Genomic DNA, 23,626 nt, shown 5'->3' with positions numbered 1-23,626 from the left:
TACGTTTCAAAGGCTTTCCAAATCTTCAGAGATGCTATAAATGCCAAAAGTACAACCATGGTATCTGCAAATTGTATGTTAGGTGTGCTCAGTGGTGAGTATACACTTACAACAGAAGATTGGGACAGGAATTTTTCTCAAGACTGTCCAGTCTGTATACAGCAAATGGCTATAGCACAATGAAACTCATTAGATTACTTATCTGTTCAAAACACGACTATGGCTCGATCATCGATGGTGGAGCCTGCAAAAGTAACCTTAAACTGTTAGTTTCTAACCATCATCAAGGTCTAAGTCTTTGTCTTGGAAATATCTGAACTTCTCCTATTGACAGTCTGTATATTGAGGCGGATGAGACTTCTCATAAACACTGCCATATTAAACAATCTTTACAGTACATCACAAAATGATATTCTAAATAGTCCAACCCAGCAAATAGCTGTGTGTTGAATCCCCTTTATGAGGATCTTTACAATAAGACTACTTCTAGGAATAAGAATTGAACCTTTAATTTCTGCTGCCAATATTGAACTTATATATCTTCTTTCTGTTTGTTTTCTTCCCCTCATAGGCAATTAGTAAAGCCACATGTGGATCTTTCCTTATCTAAATTAAAGATATCTGAAACATATCAACTACAATAATAACATAAATATAATCATTTAAGAAGCGAATATGACACTAACAAATCTATATTTACAGATGGATCCAAGGTTGGTGACACTGTAGCTGGATCGAGAACTTTATGAACTAAATACCAGCTAATGCTTCCATTTTCACAGCCAAATCAAAGGCCAATTTAACAGCTCTGGAATATATCATTAAACAAACTAAATATAAGGAGTTCATCATTTTGTCATACTCATTATCCTGTCTACAGGGAATGAAATATTTCCTGTCAGCATCCAAATATTTACTTAACATTGAATTACATTATGATCTGGCTATGACCAATACGACATCGTCTTTTGTTGGTTTCCAAGCCATGTTGGGATTGTTGGCAACACAATTAATGGCTGCAGCAAAAGCAGCACTCTGTGACATCACAGTGATTATGTACCTGTCGTGAGACGTTACATCCAAAACCTGATGCATAATAAGTGGGACATCCAACCTACTTTGATTGTTAGTTCAGATTTGAAGATTTTACCATTGTTTAACCTATGATTCCGACATGGCTGGGAAACCGCCTAAAGATGGTGTCGTATTTTCCAGTTCTAAAATATCAATAATCAGTGGATGAGTTGAGTTCTCATATTAAAGTTCCTGTAGGCATGACAATGAATCTGAGAATATGATAAATTGTTCACATTAATTTTGTTGGTTAATACATTCCATTGCTGTTTGTATAGCCTTGTTTTCAGTGGTGAATATTGAGCTAATCTCTGGTAGTCTAGATGATATAAATTTTGATCCAATGATCCAACTAGCAGTTTTGCCACCATTCTTGGATCCATCAGTAAATATAGAGCAGTGAGAATCAGATTTGAATGTTGATCGGATGTATTCTTGTTGGAAGACGAGTTGGTTTGTTTCTGATTTCTTAAAAAAATAGCAAGTGTTAGGTCTACCTCTGGTTTGACTAGTTGTCAAAGAGGTCTAGACAGCAGCTGTAATGGTGCGATAATATTAACATCTGTGTTGACTGCTATATGTGTCTTAATTCCGATCTCAAGAGGAGGAACAAGTATGGGATAAGAAGTGGTCTCACAGATTTGTTGAGTGCTGCTTTGCTGCAGCATAAGCATTGTTGTGTTACTTTTTATGCCCATATGACTGGGTAACCAACAAAAGACGACATCTTATTGGCCAGTTGAAAGATCAGTGTAAAGTTCTAAAATATCTAATTAATTGGATGAGTCGGAGATACATTATTCTGTGCTTAAAGACAAGAAAGAGAATCAGAAAACATGATAAACTGTTTACATGCAGAATAAATACAAAGGCTGTAAGGATAGTATTGGCCTCAGCAGTGAAAATCTAGATGATATAATTTTTGTTCCAACGACAGTGACACTTGCTACTTTGACATCTTCCTTGGACCCATCAGTAAAGATTGAATGGTGAGTGTCATATTTAGTTCTTAATTGTAAATATTCCTGTTGATATACTAGTTGATTTGTGTCAGAATTTTTAAATAGTGTCAAGGAAATGTCTACTTCCGGCCTCACCAACTGCCAGGGAGTAGACAAAAGATGGTAAGGAGAGATAATATCTAGATCCAGATTTGCAGCAGTAATATGAGATTTAAGTCGATTTCCAGGTGGAAGAACCAGCTTTATTTTCCTCTGAAACAGTTTAACAATGGAGTCATAAGCAGGATTGGAGTGATTGAAACGTAATTTAGTAATATATTGAAGAGACAATTTAGTACGGCGTTGTTTTAAGGAAGGTTCATCAGCCTCCACATAAAGGTCAACCAGAGAAGTTTGAAAAGCACCAAGACATAGTCTTAATCCTGGATGGTAGATTGAATCCTGTGTTTTTAAATTGCTCTTGCAAGCTCTAGCATAGACAATGGTTCCATAGTCTGGTTTAGAGCTTATTAGTGATGTATATAAGTAAAGAAAGGCTATCTGATCCCCTCCCCACTTTGAATTTGAGACGACTTTTACCAATCTAGGGCCTTCAAGCATTTTGTCTTGAGATATCTAATATGTGGCAAAAAAGGCAAATGATGGTCGAAAATTAATCCTAAACATTTGGCTTCTTTTACAGTCCTGATTGGAGTGCCTTCTAAAAAGAGTTCAGGGTCTTTATGGGGTTTATTTTTCCGACAGAAATGTATTCGATTGATCTTGGTCTGTGAAAACTGCCCTGTTGAACCCCCTTATCCTGATTATAATGATCAGACAGGGTTGATCAAACAAGAACTTGAAATTGTCTGTCAGATAAAAACTGTGATATAACATGAGGCAAACGGCCTCTTAAACAAAAGTCATGTAAATATGATAAATAATGTAACACCATGTTTTAATGTTGTATAATAAGCTTTTCAAGGTCGAAAAAGATTGATACAGCATGCTGGTTATTCACAATGGAATTTGTAAAGGGTGATTCTAAATGAACCAAATGCTGAATAGTACTTCTATTTTTTGCGGAAACCACATTGGATATGAGTAATAAGAAATTGGTTTCTAAAAAATATACTAAACTATTATTGACCATGCGTTCCATGGTTTTTGCAAATGCAGCTAGTTAACGAAATGGGACGATACTTGCGGTATCATGGGCTTGAGCTAGGGCAGTATTCAGGTCATGTAGTGAAAATACTTCATTGTAATTTTCACCATTATCCAAATTAAAGTTAATAGTTTTCTTTTCTTGTTGATATTTATGTTTCTGAAATTGGGGATTATAATTGGATGATGAAGAATGTTTAGCTAATGTTTCACCCAACTTAAGCTGAACATTCTTCATCATCCAATTATAATCCCCAATTTCAGAAGCATATACATCAACAAGAAAAGAAAACTATTCACCCAACTTATTTGCAATGTCAAATTTATCAGATAGCATACCATGCAAATATTTATGAATGTACCTTTCCCTTTAATTTTTTGTATCATCTTCCACACCTATATGTACAGGTTGATGTTTTACATCTTATACAGAAATTTTGAGATCTGAAATGATTCCGTTCTACCGCTAATATATTTTTCATCTTTGACTGGAATAGATCTGAGTAGAGTTGAAGGACTTTCTAGTTGAATATTTTCGTCGTGCTTATTTGATCAAGATGGATGCACAACTCTTTATAGGGAACTAAATCAGGTAATTTAACTCCATGCACTGTTTTGTTGGGTGGTATTAATCCTACTCCGCATGCAAGTCCAAGTGTATCTGCTATGTTCCAGGCAAAAATTACTTGCTTTTCTCCAGAGTTCAAAATCAGCATCCCATTCGACTCATTTTGTGTGAGACTAACTCCCAAAGGCTTAAAAATTTCATCATTGAGTGAGCATACACTGTAATACCCATCAGCTATAATGTGGTTTTCTCTATTTATTATTTTCTGAGTATTTCTTCTCGCAGCACTTATATTGGTCCATTGCGGGTAATATGTTACATCACAGATAGCGACTTCAAGTTGACCATCCGAGTTATCGATGGTATGAAGCAGTTCAATAGATTGACCATTTGTTATTCCTGGGAGTGTAACATACATATTAAATATACAATGATACTATATCATAACTTAAATATGAAATCAACTTATATTACTTATCAGTCAATTTTAGTAAGTGCCTCTGGTGCTAATTTTGTTGTTGAATTCCCTGATATCTTTGAAAAGTACAGGTTCACGGCAACTAGCGATAAAATGGTGCACAATTGGTTCCACAATCCCATGCAATTTTGGCAGAATCAGTTAAACTTTGCCATATGGTGTGCAACAACAGGATTTGGTGTATCTCTTTATGCCCCAGGATTTGAACTAAATAAGTCTGTTTTATCATTTCACGTGTACTTTCAGATTAGACGTATACTTAAAGAAATTAGTGCTCCATTACCGCAGGATCGAGCATGGCATGCATCAAATAATCCGTACAATAGGTGGGCATTCGAACATATTTGTCAGGAATTTAATGTTTCTATGAGTAAAGATTGGCGTCTGAGTGGAGTTAACCATGGTCTAGGTATTCCGTACGCTGGTGCACACTCTGTTAAAGAAGTCAGCGATGATTTACTGAAAAGGGGTCGGCTTCTTCCGAGCTTTGCTCTCTCGAGTAACGAGTGGAGAGATGATCATATGAACTTTAAGGGTGGTGTTGCTTTCACCGTCCAAAAGGTTCAGCAACCACCTGGAAATGCTTGGAATGAATTTCTATATGATGAAACAGAAAATAATTTTACTAACCTAGGAGTTGTAAGAGTTAATGAATCAATAAGAACTTATGTATGGGCAATTCTTGGTGCACAATCACAAACACGAACAGGAATAATCGGTTCTGGGACGGGGCTTGATGCACAAAAACTGTTTGTTGCAAATGTAGAGGATGCTATTAATTCACCAGTTGACATACCATCTTCTATAAAACGTTATTAAGATGTATTACAGTACGCTCAATCCAAGGTAGACTACGTTTATGCGCCGGGACTATACATGTCTCCGAGTAATATGGAACTTAAGATCGGTCAAGTGATAGGCTATAATAATAAAATTCAACAACATATCGATGAAAAAACAGCGCTTATAATAGGTGGAGTCGCGGCTGGTTTACTCATGATTTGGTTAACGAACTGATTTGGTTAAAAAGTTTTTAGCGGAAACGTACAACAGCCCTGCAATTGCTAAGATCAGTGCCCACAAGTTTTGACTAAGCCAAGTGGTGGTCTTAGCTAATAAATTCAAGAGCCAGGAAACTATACTCCCTATTATACCAGGAAGTGCAGACGCAGCTTTCCCAGCGAGCTTTCCAAGTGCTGAACCTAATGCTTTTAAATGCTTTATTGTCCACTCTTTTACACCCTTTTTATCAGTAGGGGTTGTGCCACCTCCTGTACCACCTGTACCACTGGTTAACGCGAGAGTCAAAGTCGATATAATAAATCCCAATGCGGTTAAAATACTGGCAATGGTAATCCCCTGTTCTCTGAACAATGTTTTAATTTTATCGGCCAGTGTAGTATCATCGTTGAGGACTTGATCGATAGTTTCTCGAATTCGACTGATTTGTGAACGAAGTGCCTTTCTATTACTGGAAGCAGCCTCGAGGCGGGCCGATCTTTTGTCTTCTAAGTTACGCAATCTTTCCCACAGAACTCATCACCCGCCTGTTCAAGTTTTGTTTTCTTATAAGCTATATGCTTGTCGAGTTCGGATAGCTTGGCTATATTATTGATGAGTTCTCCCCGCATTGTTTGCATTGCCTTGTCAAGACCTCGTAATTCCCTAATACTGAACTCCTTAGAATTATCGTCGTAGGTATCCAAGATTTCTTCGAGTCCGTCCGAGGCCACCTTCGAGCTTTCTTCCAAATTATCTATGTTACCGAGTTCATCATGAACAGTCCGAAGAACCTAAGTAGTCTTCGCGGAAAGTTTTTCTCGTCGTGAGTAGTCTACAAAACCTAATTCATTACGAACAAAGTTGATGCCATGTTTAGCGGCTATCGTAGACAAAGCTAGGGGCTTACGAGTACGATAATGCAGAAGGTCAATATCAGGTTCACTGTGTATTCGCAATATTCCTTTACTATCTATCGTAAACTTTGAATAGTCACGACCAATTGGGCTAACATCTTTAAAGGTATCGTAATAATCATTAATGGTTGATTGTAAAAGTTCATCGTTAAGATTTGTAAAGCTGGTTTCATCAGTACCCTCTTCGATTGTACTAGGGTTATCAAAATCATCTAGATTAAAATCATCCATTTATATATTAAACATAAGGTTACATAATTTCAATATAACAATGTCTTCGCAATACGGACGCAAGTTAAACCCACAGCGTAGACTTCGAGATCCATTAGGGGTCAAAGCAATTCGCCAGTCTGTAACTATAACTAATAACCCAAGTACCATCGATCAGAATCAAACGCTTCTGGTTAGCTTTCCTAATCCTAAAAAAGCCATAATTAATGTAAATTATAAGGGTGATGACTGTTTCAGAATGATGATAAGATCTGCATTGTTCCCCATAGATTCTAAAATTGCAAATAGACCTTCTAGCTATCGCCAAAACGATTGACTCAACCTTGATTGTATAGACGAACCTACACCAATCTCACAAATTGATAAGGCAGAAAAGCAAAATAATTTAGCTATAAATGTTTTCGGACATTCCCATAAAGGAATTGTTGTACACAGGATAAGCTCCGCCCTAGAACATATTCCCAGAATCAATTAATTTCTGATCGAAAAAGATGGTAAATATCATTATACGTGGATAAAGAGTTTAAGCAGGCTATTATATGATCAAACAAAACATGCAGGAAAGAAATTTCTTCTGCGAAAGATGCCTGCATAGGTACAGCAGACAGGATCTATTAGAAGCGCATAAAGAAGACTGCAGAGGTGTTGGACAGACTGCTATCAGGATCGATATGCCTAAATAGGGAAAAAATATATTAAAATTTGAACATTATTGTAATCAAATGCCAGTAACGCACGTAATTTACGCTGACTTCGAAGCACTTATCAAACCTATAGAAAATACCGACCGCAATACTGAATGTAGTTTTATGTACAAAACTCAAGAACATATTCCTTGTGGGTTTGGATATATAGTTGTAAGGTATGATGGAAAAACAAACCCACCCGTGATTTACAGAGGTCCAATACAGCGGAAAAGTTCCTAGAATGTCTACAAACGAAGAGAGAATAATCAGCGAAAATTTATCGCGTAAAAAAACCCATGTGTATGACTAAGGATGATTGGAGGGCCGAGTTGTCATGTTTGTAATAAACCACTCAATGGGGTTTCCGTAAGAGATCCTTGCCTATTCATGGGTAATTATCGGGGAGCCGCGCATAACGAGTGTAACTTGAAACTAAAAATGAATTCTCAAACAATACCCATCCCCGTTGTGTTTCATAACCTTAGAGGATATGATACTCATCTCATCATGCAAGCTATCTCAAAGACCGACGGTGGTTTAACATGCATTCCTAATAATATGGAAAAATACATATCATTCTCGTTGACTAAAACTATACATTATAAAGACAAGGATGGGAAAGCCAGAATAAAGCAAAGCTTAGATTCATAGACTCCGTACAGTTTCTGTTATCTTCCCTGGACAATTTAGCTAATGCGAACAATCCCGATGACTTTGCGATAACAAATCAATATACCGATTTGTTAACACAGCATTTGTTGTTGAGAAAAGGTGTATATCCTTACGAATATATGAATGATTGGTCTAGATTCGACGAAACAAAATCAACACCCCTTGAATCATTCTATAGTAACTTAACAGAATCTAAAATAACAGATGCCGATTATGAACACGCTCTGACGGTGTGGGATAAATTAGGTTGTAAGGATTTAGACGATTATCACGATCTGTACTTAAAAACCGATGTACTGTTACTCGCCGATATATTCGAGATATTTAGAAAGACATGTTTAAAACAATACAGCTTGGACCCTGCATGGTACTATTCCAGTCCCAGACTATCGTGGGATGCACTGTTGAAGAAGACCGGTGTAGAACTAAAATTACTCACCAATTACAATATGCACTTGTTTATTGAGAAAGGATTAAGAGGTGATGTATCGATGGTGGCGAAAAGGTATTCTAAGGCTAATAATAAATTAATGGAAGGATATGATCCGAATTAACCCGACACGCACATATTATATCTTAACGCCAACAATTTGTACGGATGGGCTATGAGTCAACCTTTACCCACAGGTGGTTTTGAGTGGGTCGATGTGAATGATATTTACAAGGTTGCTGTGAATGATATAGATGTGAGTGATATCAATGCGAATAAAGGGTACATACTAGAAGTTGACTTGGAATATCCAACAGAGTTACACAAAGACCATAACAGTTATCCGCTAGCTCCTGAAAGATTAATGGTTAATAAGGATTGGATGTCGGAATATCAACACTCCTTGATGGGTAATACTAGGTTAGCTAACGTAGAAAAACTCATACCAAATTTGATAGATAAGACAAAATATATAGTTCACTACAGAAATCCCCAGTTATATCTATCCTTAGGTATGAAACTAAAGAAAAAAAGAGATTTAAGAAAGATGGCTACCAGCGATTTTGAAAAGAATCTATATAAGCTCATGAATAACTCAGTATTTGGTAAAACTATGGAGAATCTAAGGAAGCGTGTTGATGTTAAATTAGTCAGATCTAATGAGGAAGAAAGACTCAGGAAACTTATAGCAAGTCCAGTTTTTAACAGAAGCAAGATATTTGATAACGACTTAGTCGCACTACATATGAGGAAGAGTAATATAAAAGTCAACAGACTGTTGTACGTTGGAATGAGTATTCTTGACTTGTCAAAACACTTAATGTACGACTTTTAATACAACGAACTTAAGAAGCAATACGGTGATAGATGCGAGCTGTTATATACCGACACAGATTCTTTGTTGATGGAAATACAAACCAAGGATGTGTATAAAGATATGGCAGAAAAAATAGATATGTATGATACGAGTGATTACCCAAAAGATAATCCACTGCACAGCGTAGTAAATAAAAAGGTGTTAGGTAAGATGAAGGATGAATGTGCTGGGACTCCTATAGCGGAATATGTCGGATTAAGATGTATTCTATAAAGAAGTCTGATAATGGGGAGATAAGAAAAGCTAAGGGTGTTAAGAAGTATGTGGTAAAAAAGCAAACACGAACAATATAAAGAAGCATTATTCAACGGTAGAACATTCAAACACGAGATGAACTCTTTAAGAAGTGTCAATCACAGGATATATGGATTAAGAATGAACAAGACATCATTATCCCCCTTAGATACAAAGAGATGGATTGATAAGGATGGTGTAACTACCTATGCTTATGGTTATGGTGGTAATACTGTATCGTTGGGAACTATGAGCAACTCTTCTCGTACAAATGCCCTGCCTGGTCCAGCTTTAAGATAATAAAGAATAGGCTCTTCTTCTTTCATAACTAACCGACTAATGATATATATCTTAAGGGACCAAATCGGATCGGTTGAGCGAGGTAGGCCTCCTTCGAGTTCACCAGGCTGGTATAAATATCTTACGCTTACTCTATCCGGAAGTTTTGTTCTTTGCCTCTCCGCGGTGCTGAAGATTCGGAAGTCACAGATTTCATTTTAATCGCATCGGATGGTTTCCTCCCGATTAATCTCGTTACTTCATTATTTAGCGCTGATACAACAGCTGATAATCGTGTCACCCATTTGGTTGATCTTAATCGTTCTGATTTCATTTCAATCCCATACTGATATCCAAACAAACGTTCCGCTAATGTCCGGTTTAATCTTTCGACGATAGCTTGACTACGTTAGGCCTCTTTTTCACCACACCTGATTTCTACATCGTGCTTTGTTAAAAGTTTAGTTACTGATCCCATAAACTCGCGACCGGGATCTACTTGAAATAGCTTAGGCCATTTTAGTGGTCCGCTTTTATATATGCGACTCAGTGCATTAGCTACCTCTGTTGAATCTTTCGAAGTTAATGGCTCAGCCACTAGTCACATCCACTACGGTTAAAGCGTATTTATACGTTTTGCGTCTTACCTTTTCGTGGGGAAGAAACAAGAGGTCTGCCTGATGAACTTCATTTGTTGTTAAAATATCAAACTTCTTCCTCGGTATATAACGTGGTGCCGGTAAGTATATTTGCCACATTGCTTGTTTCTTTAACCAATCCTTGGCCACATCTTTAGATACCTTAGCTGCGGTGGCTAATTTTTGTATTGCTCCTATACCTTTCCAATATTCTGGTGGGCTATAGTAAATTTTATCGATTATAAATTAATATTGATTTTCTTTTAATACGACTCATGACGATCGTTGAATCGCATCATCATTTTTGCATAAAAAATTCCATATGTAGTAGCAGTATAGGTATATAAATCTGACTCCAGTGTGGGTGCGGCAGAACCATCATTACCCATACTACTATATGGAACACAGGCTTTAGAATTACATATGTATCATGTTATAATTATATGTTAATGCGATTTGAATATTTATTATTTACTATTGTACTTACTACGTTTTACATGAGACGTTTTATATTTACATGTCACCATATATTACCATTATTGCTTGTAAGCTAAACATCATTGACAAATACTCAAAAACAAATGACAAGTAAGCTAATAATGTGCGTTGAAAAAATATATTGTTAATGCCAAAATGATGTATCAAGGATCAAGTAGAAGATATATTGACAGTAGCGCTGTGAAATTATTCAACAAGCCCGTGAAAACAACACTGCTTTAGCTCAATGTTTACCTCTCCTGGCGGCCATTATGCAACAGCCATCTAATACAAAACCCCGCGCTCAGGTCTACAGGTCTCTTTCTGTGGTACGGTAATTAGTAGAACCCTCTCCCTCAAGCGTATCCTCCATGATGTAACCTACTCATCAATTCAATGCTGCTCTTTCCCAGCATCCCGGCTATGGAGCTGAGACAAAGAGACCCAACCATCATAAAGTAATTCGGGTCTAATAAAAACAATGTCCCGACAAACTGTAACACATGACTGACACTGATATTGGCTTGCAACACGTGTGTCTTTACTTCCGGTCGCTTACAACAATAAAAACCGATGTCGCTTAGGGCATTGACAATAAGCGTATTACATTCCATCTCCATCCTTAAGTATGTAAATGTGAATTGGACGGAAAGTTCATTGGGTATATTGTTATTAAATATGACTAGATGGGAGGGTATATCACACAACAGTTCTTGGAAAGTGTCTCTTTCTGGATCAGCACGTAGCATTGTCATTACATTCTGTAACTAGATTATAAACACAAACTAGATGAACTGTAACTATTGAGCAATAAAATTGGCTTGACAGGTGTATATACAGTCACTTGCAATTGTCGACCTGTTATTAAACCTAACACTAACTAGTAATGATAACTGGATATGGTATTTACAAGTCCAACTTTTTGGGTGGAATGATGCGCCTTCCACACCTGGTAGTTTTCGGCTGGTCACTTGGTGGTGGAGTTGAAGGTGGAACATACACCTGGGGTGAGTGTAAATCCTTCCTGTCTGTCTCAGGGTGGTCTATTTCAGGTGCTGTACGTTGATAGTTTGCTGACTCAGTAACCTTTCTCAGATGCTTTCAGTTACGTCGGTAGGTACCATTTTCACTTGTAACATAGTAAGACCTAGGGCTTTCATGGTGTCTGTTGACGATAGCTGGTGTCCAGGCCTTGGTGTTCCCTAGTGGAGAAATTCTTACACTGTCGCCTGGTTTGAGCTCAGGAAGCTCCTTGACACTTTTCTTGTGATCGTAGTAATACTTCTGCTTCTGTTTCTCAAGGCTGAGGTGGCGCTTGACTTCATGTTGACTGTAGGGTCTTGGCACAAGAAGTTCTTGAGCGGCTGGCAGTGTATTGTGTGGAAGCCTGCTCATGAGCAGCTGAGCGGGAGACAAGTTGATACCTTCCAATGGCGTCGTTCTGTAGTCTAGAAGAGCAAGGTGTTTGTCTTCAGACTTCTTCCATAGCTTCTTCACTGTCTGAACAGCTCGTTCTGCCTCCCCATTGGAACTTTGGAAGTGAGGACTGGAGGTGACATGTTGGATTCTATATGACTTACAGAAGTCCTTGAACTCACGAGAATCAAACTGTGGGCCATTATCTGACCGCAACTTTGTGGGGATGCCGTGGCTGCTGAAGATGGCTTTCATAGCATTGATGGTTGCCGATGTGGTAAGTGAGTTGAGCTCGACAGTGTCTATGTACCTCGAAAAGTAGTCTACTAGTACGAGATATTTCCTGTTCTGGAAGTCAAACAAATCACGGCCAACTTCCTATTACGGCAAGTCTGGAGGTGGTGTTGGCATCAGCGGTTCACTCTGCTGTTTGTTTGGGAACTCAGCACACTTGTGACAGTCTCTGATAATGTTCTCAATGTCAGCATTCATGCCGGGCCAAAACATTTCTTCTCGAGCCCGTTGTTTGCTCTTAACCATACCAAGGTGTGACTCGTGAATGAGCTGGAGCATATGGCTGCGGAGACTTGGTGGCACTACAATCCGCAGTCCTTTGAAAATGATTCAGTCAGATAAGGACAACTGGTCACGGGAGTCCCAGTATGGACGTGTTTCCATGGGCGCTTCTTGGCGGTTGTCAGGCCAACCATTTAAGATAGTTTCGCTCAGGGTTGCCAGTTCCTCCTTAGTGCACTGCTTGATCTCTGCGTATCGGTTTGGGGTTACTGAGATCATGTCAGCCATGTTGACTACTTTCAGGTCGACAACATCAGACTGACTATATGCCTTTCCTATACTTTACAGTCAGGTCATACCACTGAAGTTTGAGAAGCATTCTTTGAAGTCTCATCGGTGTTGCGAGGAGTGGCTTCCTGCAAATGTCATCAAGTGGTTTGTGATCATTGTACACAGTGGTTTCTTTCCCAAATATATAGCAGTGAAACTTGGTAGCTGCATGGATGATGGATAACATCTCCTTCTCAATTTGGGCGTACCTCTTCTCAGTTTCAGTCAGAGAGCGGGTAGTGAAGGCAACTGGCTTCCCCTCTTGAATCAGAACAGCTCCTAATCCGTACTGCGACGCATCGCACTGGATTTCAACAGGATTGTTCACATTGAAGTTTGCCAGGACAGGTGGGTGCGTCCACTTTGCTCAGGTCAGGGATGAACTTGGCTAGGAACTGTATGAGTCCTAGTAGCCGGCTGATGCCATCTTTGTCAACTTGAGCTGGCATTTCTATGATGGCTCGCACCTTGTCAGGGTCTGGCTGGAGGCCATCTTTAGTGAGTATGTGTCCCACGTATTTGGGCATTTGTCATAGTTCAGCTTCAAGTTGTACTCTGTTGCTTTTCCAATCACTTGGTTCAGAATTTCGTCGTGATGAGCCGTGTCGACCCCTGCAATCAGAACGTCATCCATAATGGCTGCTTCACCACTGATGCCCTCAAGCATCTGATCCATGATTCTCTGGTATATCTCGGGAGCTGAACGGATTCCCAATGGGAGTCGAAGCCAACGGTATCTTCCAATGGGAGTGTTAAAGGTGGTCAGGTATGAGGACTCCTCATCGTGTTTGATCTGTAGAAAGCTTGACTTTGCATCTAAGGTCGAGAACACTTCGGCCTGGGGAATGTTTGGTACCACTTCCTCAACTGTCTTAAGCGGGTGGTGTTCTCTCAAAATTGCTCTGTTCAAATCCCTAGGGTCAATACAGATCCTGATTTTCTCCTTCCTGACTGAGACTACCATTGAACTAACCCATTCAGTGGGCTTTGTTACCCGGGTTACGTATCCGTTCTCCTCCATTTGCTGTAGTTCTTTAACAATCCTTTCCTTCAGAGCCGCAGGTTGTCTGCGTGGTGGAAGAACTACACCTTTAGCCAATGGATCTATTTTGATGCAATACTCTCCAGGGAGAGTGCCTGTGGTTTTGATGAGTTCTGGGAAGTCGTCAAACTGGCGCACAGAATCTGTGGTCATGTTGACTCGAATTACTAGTCCTAGTTCCTCGGCTGTATCTCCACAGATGACATTTTCTTGGTCCAGATCCACAATTAGAAAGGGTGTATCAACTGTTTTCTTGACATAGGTTAGAGGAAGTTTGACAGTTCCTAAGGGGCGAATCTTGTGATTCGAGTAGGATTTCAGGATCGTTGGCGACTCTTTCAGGTCACGAACTACTTCAATGCGGTCATAAACTGATTTCACAATGATATTACACTCTGCTCCTGTGTCAATTCTGAATTCTATTTGCTTTTTTCCTATTTTCAAGGTTTCGGTCCAACTGTCACCATCGGCTCCAATTTTGTTCACACTCTCTGTTGCGAAGGTGTAAATGTGGATTATGTCTTCGGATTCTGAATAATCGTCTGAATAATTGTGAGTCATCAGTCTCATATTCCTGAAGTGTGTTGACTTGTTGTGATTTTCTCTTCTTGCAGTATTTGCAACTGGTTCCAATAGCAGGGCACTTGCCCTACTTGTGTGATGTAGACTGATCTAGTCCACATTTGTCACAAACTTCACCCTGTTTGCTGTTTTGCTTGTTTTTCTTCTTGCCTATCACCCTGTCTTTCTTCTTAGTTGACCTTTGTCCTTGCCTGCCTGCTTCCTGTAGTGAAGCTACTTTCACTTCATCTCCTCTGATTAATTTTAGCTGTTGCTTCGAGACTTCAAACTGTCGGCTGATTTTTATGGCCTTTGCAAGTGTGATCCTTGCTCTAAAAGTCTTTCTTGTAATTTGGAATGTGCAACACCAGCTATGATCATATCTATCAAGATATCATCTGGGTCAGTGTATTCACAGTCCATGAGTATTAATCTAAGATCTTTTACAAAGTTGTCAAAGTGTTCATTATCCTGCTGCTTCCTCTGTTTCAGTTGAAACCTGGCGATTCTCGAGTTTTTTCTGGGTCTGACATAATCTTCAATTTTTTTGAGTATCGTATTAGGCTTATCTTCTTCCCCTTCTTCCCAGTTAAGAGTTTTGTAAATCTCCCTGCCTTGTCTACCGATTCACATTCCCAGCCAACCCGTCTTATCTTTATCACTTGCCTTAGACAGTGGTCCTTTAAAGATAAACGTGACATGCTGTTGAAAACGTTGGAACTCTTGGAACATATCACTTGCATCCCAATCTAGGGTCGGTTGTTCAAACTGGAGATTTGCTGCCATTTTTTTTCTTGTCCGGTTCAGATAGTCGGCAAATTAGCACTTGTCAACGCTTTCAGGGTCAATTGGTGATAAAACAGATATACACGAGACGCCTGTTGTTCTAAGGGTCAGATTCATTAAGTTCGGACAGTTGTCTTTGCATATTTCAGCAGGATTCACCGTCTTCTGACACCATGTAACAAAACATGACTGACACTGATATTGGCTTGCAACACGTGTGTCTTTACTTCCGGTCGCTTACAACAATAAAAACCGATGTCGCTTAGGGCATTGACAATAAGTGTATTACATTACACAAACCTCATAAACATAATCACTCAAAGTCATACTACAGACATTTAATGTCAAATCAGAAAAAAAACACATTTAAATGGCAATAACATTTACCAGGATCATGTATTCTCTTAACACCATCGCAAAACATCATGTAGAAGCCACAACATTACTCTTATTGTCCTACATAATTACTCATCTAAAATTGAGACATCAGCAAATACATAAAATAACATTTGTATTAACATTTTTTGTTAGGATATCAAAAATGTCTCTCCTTGTTACCACCACCAAGTTCAGCTTAACATGGGTCCTTGGTCAAAAGTTTGTTTTCCCTGTAATGAGTGTGTCACGCGTTGCACACGGGTGACGAATGGGGTGCACACCCGTGTTCAACGCGTTGCACACGGGTGTCACACGCGTGGCGGACGGGTTCCACAAGAGTGACCAACGGTGTGCACGCGGGTTGCGTAACACTTTGCCCTTGCCTGTAAGGGAAATGAACTTCTAGGCAGTAGTGTAGTTCCTCCATGATTGACACTTATTTTGTTTAAAAAGCATGTGATGCCCTGGTGTTTGTAATTTTGACTTTATCTAAATCATGGACAGCATGATATCCGTGAACATATTTAGCTGCTGTTTGCATCCATTTGTAAACCATGGTTTACGAATATGAGGATTTGCAGAGGATCTGGGAATCATTTGGCCAGTAATGTCATTCAGTAAGTCTGAAATAAACTGTATCGGATCTGGAATATTCTTAAAGTTCATGTTTTAAAGTCGTCAATACATAGATAGTATCTCATGTAAAGTAGGAAAATGATCACTCCTATAAACCATTCAAATTCATAATACATGTTTGTGTCTGTGAGTGACAAATCTAGGGCAAGATACATTCTAGTGGCTGGATGTAAATAGGTTGTTGAATCATCATTAATTTTTCATTGGTTATTATCAGAAATATATTCCTCAATGAGTTTCCCTTTATCATTTATATATACACTTCCCAATAAAGGGTTGTGTCCGTTCAGAAAACCCATGATGATGCAGGGCTTTGGAAACTGATCATATAGATTTTAAAGATCTGACTGCCGAAGATCAGAGGAAGGAGGGATATATAAACAGCACAGAATAAAAGCGAAGATTTGAATTAAGAAGGGATAGGGCTATGAGTGATGCCCTGCCGCACCAAGATAGTAGATCCTCCCGTTGCTTTATCTCCCGGTGGAGAAAAAGAGCTATAGTCATTGCTCTGTCTTTAATTAAACTTATCTGTACTTTTAAGGTAGGTTTCTTGAAGATATAATGCTGACAGTTGGAAATCTTGTGTCAATAATTGATTCTCATTTAAATAATAATCAATTCCTCAGCAATTGCATTGTATTATATTGGCCATTAGTTTTGTTTTTTTAATTATTTCAATTATTAAAAAACACACCATAAGGGTGTTTTTTCAACTTTGGAGAAGCCTATGATACTACCTGGAAATATGGAATTTCAAAAGATCTTCACGAGCTAACTCCGTTGATTGGTCATTATTTGTAGATAATTTTAATCAATCGTGTCAAGGTAAAAATATGCTCACGACTGAGAGACAGTTGCAGTCTCAATAGAATTTATGTTTTTTTATGTTTTTATGTACGTACCTATAATAAGTCAAAAATATAAACCACTTAGTGACCCAGAAATAGATCTAGCGGGCACTCCAATTTAAGTAATAAAGAACATCACATCCTTTGGAATAATTTTGTATCACCATCTTACTATTCACAACATATAAAATATCTTAAAGCAAAATGTCTAAAGGCACTCGATTTATTAAAAGTTGTTTCTTATTCAAAGTGGGGAGGTGATCACTCAATCCCCCTTCACTTATACGAATTTGACAGTTGCTCCATTTGTGGTGGAACCTGCAAAAAGACCCTGAAATTACTAGATTATCTCCATCATCAATGTCTCAGACTTTATCTTGGATCTTTCAGAACTTGTCCTGTTGACGGTCTGTACCATGAGACCGAGAAGTAATCCCTTGCACAACGCCCAATTAAACTATCTGTCCTGCAAACTGTTGTGCTTCTTATTCGCTTTATGAGGATCTATTTGATAAAAAGGCATCTCTTATTCCACCTCTTGGAAAAAAAACCTTTCATTTCTGCTGAACTTGATGATACACTAGTGGGTAAAAGAAAGTATTCACCAATGTTTGATGGTTAATAAAATAAAAAACAAACAAGAGAATGTTATTCAATGATGGTGTATTCGCTAATAGGGTCACATGTGATAGTCCGTGCACAATTTCAGTGCGGAACTCAAAACACGTGTACATGACGTTTACATGAACATGGGGGTAGGCAGATCACAGTTCACAGGAATGATCAGAGTCAACCAAGTACTGTCTTGATCAGTTTGTGGTCTATAACGGATACCTAGTACGCTCAGTAACGAGTATGACCACAGTGAGCACCAATGCACGCGTAGACTTGCCGCTTCATTGATGTTGTCAGCCGCCTGATGACGTAATCCGGAATCCGGTTCCATTCAATTCTTAAAATGTCGGCAAGCTTGACGCTTCAGACGATCCCACAAGTGTTTAATTGGGTTCAAGTCAGGTTGGATTGCTGGCCACAGAAGAATGATGACGGTGTTTGTATTCAAGAAGTCCTGGACGAGCCTTGCATTGTGTGGTCTAGCGTTGTACTGCTGCAGGAGTGTTCCCTGTTGCTGTTGGTGAAGGAATGGAAACACCATAGATTGAAGAGCATCGCCGTTAAGGGTGCCACGGATGATGACAAGTCTCGTCCGCTTGTTGCCTCATATTCCACCCCAAACCATCACATCACCTCAACCATAGTGAATGCAGCCTGGCACCAAACGTTCATCCCTGCGACGATATACTCGAACACGACCATCATTGTGAAACAGCTGAAACCTGCTTTAGGCAGAGAAAAGCACTCTCTGCCAATCACAGACATGCCAAGGTCCTACTGTCCTGGCCCATTGCAGTCTTCGACGTAGATGTTCCTGGGTCAATGCCACTCCATGGAAGGGACAGCGAGCTCTAATACCTGCGTCACGTAGACGTCGTAACACAGTGCGTCAACTGCTGTCGTTTCCGTCACCGTGACGAACCTGTTGTGCAGATGGTCCGTGCTCAAGTGTCGATCTTCCTGTTGTCACTCGTGGTCTGCCCTATCTTTGCATGTCTTGTGTCCTGCCAGTCTGTCTGAAGCGTTGAAACAGTCTGACAACCGTTGCCTGTGTACAGTTTAGGTTTCTCGCAATCTGGGTGTGGTTGGCTCCCAGCTGCTCCATACCTATGGGTCTCTCTCTTTGTGTCTCTCTCTTTGTTCCGCAGTTAACCATGGCATATCTTTGGTGGGTTTTTTTATTACATGTGATGTCTTAGCAACGGTTCATCGCCTTTTTATACAAATTCATCACGTGCAATTTTACGAACACCTGGAAAAGCTTTTGGGTGACTTTTAACCACTGCACGTGCATCATTATGGCCAACTCTCTGCGTTTTGGAGATTGATTTTCTAGTTCCTTGACAGCTGTTTTAAGCCTTATATCATTTTGCTCACTTTGATAGTTTGGGGGAAAAAAATGAATACTTTCATTTGCCAATGAGTTTATATTTTCTTGTCTTCTTGTTGGTAACTAAAGGTGGATAAAAAGATGGTGGCGATGTTGTCAGTGCCAGTATCACTGGATCCAGAACTTTATCAGCTAGATTACCAAATAACTCTTCCATTTTTACAGCAGAATCAAAGGCGAGTTGGACGGCTGTAGAATATATCAATAAGCATGCCATTACATTTTCTCTCTGTCCTGTCTTCATGCTATTAAAAATAATTCATGTAAGCATCAAAATGTACTTGACATCATTGATGCAGCACTTCTAATCCCATATAGTGACTTCAAACCTGTTATTAGTTGTTACATTAGAGTTCTAATGCAAAAGAAGTGGGACACAAGCAAGTATTGAAAATCTTCATGAGATTAAACCAACTACCAATCAAATGTCTTGAAAGGTGAGGATCCTCCATTCTGTATCCCTTGTGATTATATCCCAGTCAAGCATATTTTGCTTGATTGTGCAGATTTGTCTCTCACAAGGGACATTTATTTCTATTTAACTTCTTCGAATGATCTTTTTAATAATGTCAGTGCTCATGTAATTCTTGTTTTTTTAAAGAGAAATATAATTACTTGATAAATTTTGAATAGTTGATATGGGTTGTACAATATTATCATTTATTGAGATTACAGAGGCTGGTGCCATTTTTCTGGGTTAGTGTTGTGCGAAAGTATTGTAATGCTGCCAGTGGCAAGTAATTGCATTCTTGATCAATGTATGTAATAACGACTAGTGTTTTAGAACTTTGATTGTTACGTGTTTTTTAATATTTGCATAACATATAGCCTCTGGTGACCAGAGTGATGACATAAATCCTACCTGGGATACATGCAGGGTGCGCAGTTCCTGCAAATAAGGTGGTTCACCTTTGGTTACTGGTGGCCTATTGCCTGGTTTTAATTGAAAAGACTTAATCTTTTGTACATGTGTTTACTGTTGATGAGATTTGTTTCATTTTAAAACTATGATATACCTCACTATGCTACTGTGCTTTGTCAACAGATTGCTCATTGCTATGACTGCAATATAAAAAAAAGTTGATAATGCCTTTATTATCCATTCAATTACTCTTAAGTTACATATTACAAAATTATCAACATGAAAGACTTCAGAAAAAGAGTACCATAGTTAATATTATTGCTTATTACTCAGGAATTTGAGTCGAGTTTATGGTGACACACGACATTTGCTTATGACATGTATGAGTACGTACCTTAGGATTGCATGTGTCTTTTATACACTACATCTAGTCTTTATTTATTGTTAAGTATGTTTCTTACAGTTACAGATTCACGTAATTGGACTATGGTAGTTATATTTAGAATGCAAGGGCAGTAACTCGCACCACACATCTCATCTGCGCATTGCGATGCGCATGTTCCTCAGTGGTTTGTTCACAATCGCCATTGTTCTGTTTACATCGTACGCTACGTAAATGGATCTGACACAGTCACTACGTCAGTTTCGTTGCTGTTAGTCGGCTGAAACGATCTTTTCATGTCATAGATCATTTTCACCGAATGATCGTCATGGCTACTCGCAGTTCGAAGAGACATCGAGGTAGAACTAGTTTATCGTTGCATGCGACGGATGACATAGAGATCCAACATGGCGGCCCTGCTTCTTCTGACCACGAGAATCAAGCATCAATCGACAGCGCGCAATCTTTGGATGCAGAGACTTTCTGTGTGAGGTATCGCCATGAAATTACGGGGATTTACGACGGAGATCACAGGAACTGGTATGTGTCCCAGCTGAGAGCATGAATTGCCAGGGACATCGGTATACAACATCTTCCCCCGAGTCTCACCAAAGCACAACTTCTGGCATTCTATTTACGCAACCGCCCATCAGAGTCATCACGTGGACAGTCAGGAGAGCCTCCTCCAGTGCCACCATTACCTCAGCTGACCATAATGTGCCCAACTCGCCTGTGTCTGACATTTAAGGCTTAACCATGACAGTTAATCAACTGGTTGCATCAGTAGCTGCACTAGCAGAGAAGGTTAATTCAACAGCCAATAACATTGCCAATCACACTGTGTCTTCAGATACCATGGACGGTCAGTTTTCTCTGCAGACTGCCTTACATCAGGGTATGAAACTCCCAAAATTTTCAGCCAGACCACAGGACTGGCTAGCTGAAATACTTGCCAGCCCTGACCAAAACCTGCCTGCCCTCTATAATCATATGTTTCTCAGGATAATTTAATTAAAACTTTAAATCGAATTCATTGAACATGAAGTAATGCAAGAAAAGAAATAGCAAACACTTTTTAGGTCAGATTTGTATTTAATATCCTAGAATACATCATGTAAATAATGCTTATCATAGGGAAATATTTAGAATATTTTTACATACCCCGGTATGAAATATAACCTGACCGTCGGGCAGGGGGATTTGAAAATCTGGCAGCCCGAGTTGAAATCAACCCGTCTCGGACGGTCGGGCAGGCAGGTATTTCGAACACTGCTTACATGACGGACTTCAACATGGTCATGGGCCACCAGGCTTCTCCACCACACGTCCCTTCACCCTCGATACTGTTTATGACAATACAGCCTCAAGCACTACCCATCACGTTACAGGTAATTTTGGCTTAGACCCTAATTCCCTTCCCCGTGTAGATACAGTGTCTGCCAGTTGACGTCAGCACATAGTGGAAGGTAGAGATGTCAACATAGCACTGCTACTAGTTCCAGATGATATACCCACTTACCCTCGTACCATTGAACTGGGGAATGGTGAATTACGACTTAAACCAGCCGGAGATCCCAGACTACAGAAAACCCTCAGTCTCAAACACTTCATTACTACTTTCAATCGCTACAAGAGAATTATGTTGACCCAATGGCCTAAGAGAAGTGTAGAATTGGACAGATATCTTGATTTTTTTTTTAGCCTTAGCAACGAAGGCGACGAAAGTGCTTTCTACACCTACCATAGGATGTTTTCAGCCAAAGCCGCTTCAGCTTTTGTGCAGTACAATGTCAAAGTAGATTGGATCAAGTTGGATCAAGAGTTATACCTAAGAATTTTCAATTCTGACAAGGCTAATAGGTGTCAACACTGTCATGAAATCAACCACCCCACAGTCTTTTGCCCTTAAGCCAACCACCAGGCTAGTGCCAACAGACGAGATAAGAATCTCCCACATATGTCCAATCATAGCCAAGCCCGACCTCGAAACCAAGATGCTCAAGGTCGTCAAATTGTGTTTCATGAAGGACGTCCAGTGTGCAATAATTTCAACTATGAGTCGTGTGTACGTCCTAACTGTAGATTTGCTCATGTCTGTGCTGGATGTCAGAAGAATCATGTCAATCAAGAAGTGTTCCAAGACATCAGACAAATCAACACATTCCAAGTGACTACCCCTCAATGCAGTCATATCTCCAATTAAGGTAGACATTTTACAGCAACAACTGGAAAACCATCCTGATAAAGATTTCGTGCAAGAACTGGTTTCGGGGATATCGGATGGGTATTTTACAGGCATAGATCACCCCCCTATGAGTGCAAGAATTTGTTATCCACCAGCTGTCGACACTCTTCTGCAACAGGAACGAGACAGGGGCTATCTCATTGGTCCGTTTGATATATCACCTTTCCCTATTCACCGTATAAACCCCATTGGACTGGTCGAAGGAAAGTATTCCAAAAAGCAGAGACTGATTGTGGATATGTCGGCTCCTCACGACAATTGTGTGAACCGCAGCCTCAATTCCTTGATCGACAAGGACAAGTATTCCTTGTCATATGTGACAGTGGATGATGCCATCAATGTCATCAAACAACTTGGGCCAGGATCTGTTATGTGTAAAACTGACATCACTGATGCTTTTAAACTTATACCTATCCACCCTCACGTGTGGCATCTTCACGGTATCAAATGGCGCCAACAGTTTTATTACTTCACTAGACTAGTGTTTGGATGTAGGTCCAGTCCTAACATATTTGATCAGTTGTCTATAGCCATATGCTGGATAGCCCAAAACTGTTAACAGATACCGCTCATTCTTTATCTGTTGGATGACTTCATATGTTTTGCCAAAGACCATTCTACTGGACAGACTATTATGAACAATCTGCTTACTATGTTTCATGGACATTCCCTTATCTAAAGCTAAGACAGCTGGTCCTTCGGATTGCCTAGAATATCTTGGCATCACCCTAGATTCTACTCGGATGGAGGCCCGTCTGCCTACGGAGAAAGTACAGAGAATTGTCACTTTGATCGACCATTTAATCAAGAAAATCCATGTGACTACGAGGGATCTCTTAGTGATTCTGGGACACATGAACTTTGCCATGCGCATCATTAGACCAGGCAGAAGTTTTATTGGATATCTATTAGGATATCATTGTGCATCTCTCAGCTGACTGCCTGCTG

The 23,626-nt window shown here is 39.5% G+C and overlaps 1 protein-coding gene across 2 annotated transcripts in view; it reads left to right on the top strand.

Annotated features, from left to right (window-relative positions):
* The window catches only part of LOC124136483 (ras-specific guanine nucleotide-releasing factor 2-like), a 977,843-nt gene that overhangs the window by 84,481 nt on the left and 869,736 nt on the right, over nt 1-23,626 (top strand). The gene's annotated exons all lie outside the window — the stretch shown is intronic.

This window comes from Haliotis rufescens, unplaced genomic scaffold (genome assembly GCF_023055435.1).
Source record: "Haliotis rufescens isolate VD_foot unplaced genomic scaffold, xgHalRufe1.0.p SCAF_1, whole genome shotgun sequence".
Taxonomy (NCBI): domain Eukaryota; kingdom Metazoa; phylum Mollusca; class Gastropoda; order Lepetellida; family Haliotidae; genus Haliotis; species Haliotis rufescens.
Note: the sequence above shows the minus strand (reverse complement) of the source record. Positions and strands in the feature narration are given on the sequence as shown.